Below are 5,000 nucleotides of genomic sequence, written 5' to 3' on the forward strand. Positions count from 1 at the left end.
GGGTTTAGTCAAACAAATTGCAATAGTTGCTTCTGTTGCATGAATGTGATATTTAGACCTTTAAGAACATCATAGTAAAAAAACAGGACACATTCGGTGAACTTTAATTTGCGCAATTCCACATTCAAATTGGCGGACGTTCTCATTGTTTGAAATGAAGTGTCCTTAAAATATCCATTTTAACATAAATTTATTGATTGCTATTAGAACCACGCTCTCAAGGAATTCATTTTTGGCATCAGATTTGACCCTTGGATCCTATGTGCTCCTGGGTCAAAGGGCAATCCTTACCTCTGATTTCCATTGACAGAATCGGCATCAAAATCCCATAATAAAAAAAAATTATGTACACCAAATCATTCAGAAATTGATATATAATTAGTATAGTAATATTTTATTTACTAATAATATGCAAATTAATGTAACAATTTATTTTGCTCAGTATGATAAATTCATTAATGTATGAACTTTGCTCAACGCATCAAATGGACGACAAGAGAAACATATGAAGATATTGCATCCAAGTCTGTTACTCTTGTCAAGAAAAACAACCATCCATTGTTGTCTTTGATGGGTACAGCAACAGTGCACCAAAAAAATGCGTGACTCATCAAAAACGTGTTAGGGCTGTATCATTGTTGCCCAGATGTCATCTGGCACCTTCTCAAGTCTTTACCTTTGGAAATAAAGGAACCATTTTTTGCAAATCACAAAAATAAGCAGTGTTTTATTGACTTCCTGTTTTGAAACTCTGAAGGAGCAGGGGTTATCTGAAGCATGCAGAGGGAGATGCAGATCTTCTAATAGTGCAGGAGGCAGTTAACATGGCAATTTAAGGTAACATAATATGTCATAGCAGAGGATACTGACATATTGGTTCTCCTCTGTCATCACATGAAGCCCAACAGTCAGCCCCTGTTCATGGTATCACAGAAATCAATATGATGCCCCATTTGGAACATTGGAAAATTAGTTCACAACTCTGCGAAGAATGCTGCAGGTGTTTGCCATTTATGTATGCTCTCTGTGTGCATGTGATACCAGTCAAGATTAAATACCACATGAGAAAGAGAGTTGTATTGAAAAAACAAAGCGTCCTCTTTGAGTGTGCAGTGCCATTCCTGTCTGACAAATCCACTCACGAGGAAATCAAAAAGGTGGGAGAAAGGGCAGCCATTCAGGTCTTCAGTTCTAGCGCTGATTGTGTATCTCTTGATGAGCTGAGGAAAAAAAAGTTCCATTGCAAAGTCATCAAGAGTTTGAGAAGCGTCGATGTTAAACACCTGCCGCCTACTAGTGATGCAGCTAAATATCACTCATTTCGAGTTTATCATCAAACACAAATCTGGCTAGGAAATAGCGATAATATTATTAACCTGATGACTGGGGTTGGAAGAAAAATGGAAAAAACTTGATTCCTTGCACGATGGACAACAGCTCTCCTCCTGATGCCTTACTAAAAGTAATCAGATGCAGATGAAAAGGCTTTTGTGACACTCAGCACTGTTCATGTAAAAATCATGGGTTATACTGTACTGGTTTTTGTGATTAAGTTAGTTCGTGCATGTATTTTGAGCCAGAATGATTTTAATTTTTATTTTTTCTGTTGAATTTCTATCAGCTTATATTAGCTCAAGGAGCTGATAAATCAGTTGCTGTTTGTCCTTTTAGGTTATCTTGTAGCCTGTTTGTTGCAACCAATGTAATCCCTAAGTCAATTTTCAAGATAATCTTTTTTTCTGAATATTATGTGCCGTTGCATTTGATCCAGGTTACTGCCGGTGTTAAGGATCGGATTCCATGCCTGAAATGAATTAATACTAATTATGTTCGTATTAATATGCAATGAATATATTCAAATATTAAAAAGTTAATTTTTAGGAGATTCCAGCTCAAACAATGAAAATCCACCATTTTGAATATAAATTATGCAAATTCAAGATGGCAGAATTAATCATTTTTTTTTACTATGGTATTCATAAAGGTCGTAATAACACATTCATGCAATAGAACAAATACAATAAAACAAACTACTATTTTCATCTATTTTGCATGGACTTGAAATTGGGTATATTTTCTTTTTAGCGTCTCTTGTGCAAAATATTAGCATGTAAAGAAAAACAAATACACGAAAAAAAAAAGAAAAATCTTCATTCTACAAGAGAAATGCCATCACAGTTTTACTGAAATTAGTAGTTTCAGGAGATAATTGAAGGAAATGTGAGATGTGAGATGAATTCGGTTTTCCAATTTAAAAAAATTCTGTAAATCAATTTCAGGATGGTTTGTAAAAAAGTTTAAATTTTTGAGCAAAATCTAATGAAACATTCGTGTAGAATTTAATCTCCTATTTTTTCTAGTCTCTATGCCTCTTACCCCTAAGATGCACCGTTTTCGAGAAAAGCAAGAAAATATGAAAGATTATGAAAACCACCCGCCGAAAAGGTTACAAAGCGTGACTTACACAATCTTCAAATGGAAGAATTTGAACAATTTTGGATATAAGTGCTAAAGTGTCCATATAACATGTTCATGCAATAAAACAAACTATTGCAATTTGTCTTACCAAACCACCTTTTTCACCTATTTCCTATGGACTATTTACTGAGGTAATTATCGACTTGTACCTGCTAATACAAAAGCCTCTTTTGCCAAGCATGAGTCCGACTAATCAAGAATAACCTCATTCTCACATTTGAGGGCAGAGGCAGCGACAGGAGAATTCATTCAACATTTTCTCTCTGGAACTTTCTCCAAGATTGCTCGGCCGTCAGAGTTTGTGTCTCTCCTTTTGTTCGTCAGTGTGATGAAGGACAAAGGTATATTTGCACAAATTTATTTCTTTGCTTTCTTGTTAATTTTCTCTTTTATGTGATACATGATTCACTGGAATGTTAAATGTTTATTTCTTCAGAATATTTGATTTCTTTTATAAATCAACGATGATGATATGCATAAATCACTTACCGAATGCAAAGAGAGGAGGTTGAGAGATAAGAAGACAGACAGACAGAATGATGGATAAGTAAATAGAGAGAGAGAGAGAGATGGATACTAAAATTTACTTTTTAAAAATGTCTTTTTTGCTTTTCTATGGAGCATGATTATCAATCCTCATTCTGAAAACATTAATATTATATATTATTTCGTCATATGAGTTTGTTCTATTTCCAATTTCCTGGAAAATCAGTAATATCATAAATGTGCATCGGAATTAGTTCAAGGTTAACGAGAGAGAGAGAGAGAGAGAGAGAGAGAGAGAGAGTTGGAGGGGGGGAGCAATGACAAAGTACCATCATCTAATTGGGGAACAGGTTCTCAAAATGTCAACTCAGTATTATTAAAAAAAGCTACATCGTATGCTCAAGGTTGGCGAAGTTGGCTCAAGGAGAGAGAGAGAGAGAGAGAGAGAGAGAGAGAGAAAAAAAAACGTGCCAATCATCCTATCCATTTCAGGGACCGCGAGTCATCGTTTTTCTCAAATATCTTTCAAACTAATTGTTTGATCGAAATGGTGCTTTGACACAGTGTACAAGACACTCCCGCTAATTTTTGGTAATATAGTTCATTATCAAATGGTTTTAGTTAATGCATTTACTCGTACATGGTGTTGCCAAGCATCGCCAAACTAAGCATTCGAACGTCCTTTATCCCATCCCGTCCCTCCCTCTCCCTTCCCTTCCTCATCCCACTTTCCTGGCCTTCCCATCTGCGCCCCCCCACCTTCCTGTCCATGGGAGATAGCGGACGTTCGATTGCGTAGCCTTAGGACTGCTGACCCATGCGACTTTGCCTGTAAAAGTCAGGAGTAAACGCCTCAACTAACACCATTTGATGATGGACTATATTACCAAAAATTAGCGGGAGGTGTCTTGTACATTCTGTCAAAGTACCATTTCGATCAAATAATTAGTTTGAAAGATATTTGAGAAAAAGAATGACTCGCGGCCCCTGAAATGGATAGTAACTACGTAATAAAACAGGTCCCCAAAATGTCAAAATCCGCAAAGAAGCGATCATTTTCCACCGAGTCTGAACATAACTTTACCCAACCTCCTCCAGGAGATAGTCCTCATCATTCGTCTGAAGTTGGCCTCAATCTCGGTTATAGCAGAGCCTCTGCAGCTTATAAAAAATTATTTGCCCTCGTGAATGCTGCCTCTCTTTCTCCTCATCGGGTTCAGTGCAATAGGAAGAAGAATTTTACCAGTCTTCCTTACTTCCCTGCAGCGAAAAAGTTGTCTTTCCTTCCTCTTCAGGTGGATGGACCAAGTCTTACTTACTTCCCGGGGTTCCCGGAAAAATCCCTGGGGTTGCGGAAAGAGGATTCCTCTTTTCTCATGGTTTCAGAGAGAGCACGTTTTTCTAACCTTATTCTTGGTTGTCTTTCAAGTGACTGAGTCAAAATCAGCAACTGATGTTTCACAACTCCTCCTCTTTGATCGAGTCTGCAAGTCATTTGGGCGTGAGATAAAGCCAGTGTTTTCATTTTTAATAGATATTCATAACTTCCATTTCATGATTTTTTCAGGACTGAAACCTGTATTTATGTCAGAATTTCAAAAGATGTTCTTTCATACATTTGCTTTCTTTCAACAAAGAATTATTTGGCTAACAAGATGTAAAACGTATATTCAAAATAGAACGTTCGTAAATTTTGCTTATATAGTTTCACTAATTGCTCTTGTCTTTTATCAGTGAAAAATAACATCTCTTATTACTGATACAGCTGTTTTGTATCAAAGAAAAATATAATCAGCGTATTATTGTTTGTATCAAAAAAACATTCTTAATGAGTTTTGTATCATGGAATAATAGAGAGATAGAGAGAGAGATCAAGGAATATTACAATTATGCATGGAATATCTGTAAAAAGAATTGCATTGCAGACAGATTAAATAAACTCATGGAACTGGTAAATAATCAGAATCTACACACTGTTTTAATTAGACGAATTCTTCCGTGCCCAAATTCAGCCTGAGTATTTGTTGATTCAATTG

Source organism: Macrobrachium rosenbergii, chromosome 31 (genome assembly GCF_040412425.1).
Source record: "Macrobrachium rosenbergii isolate ZJJX-2024 chromosome 31, ASM4041242v1, whole genome shotgun sequence".
In the NCBI taxonomy this organism is placed as follows: Eukaryota; Metazoa; Arthropoda; class Malacostraca; order Decapoda; family Palaemonidae; genus Macrobrachium; species Macrobrachium rosenbergii.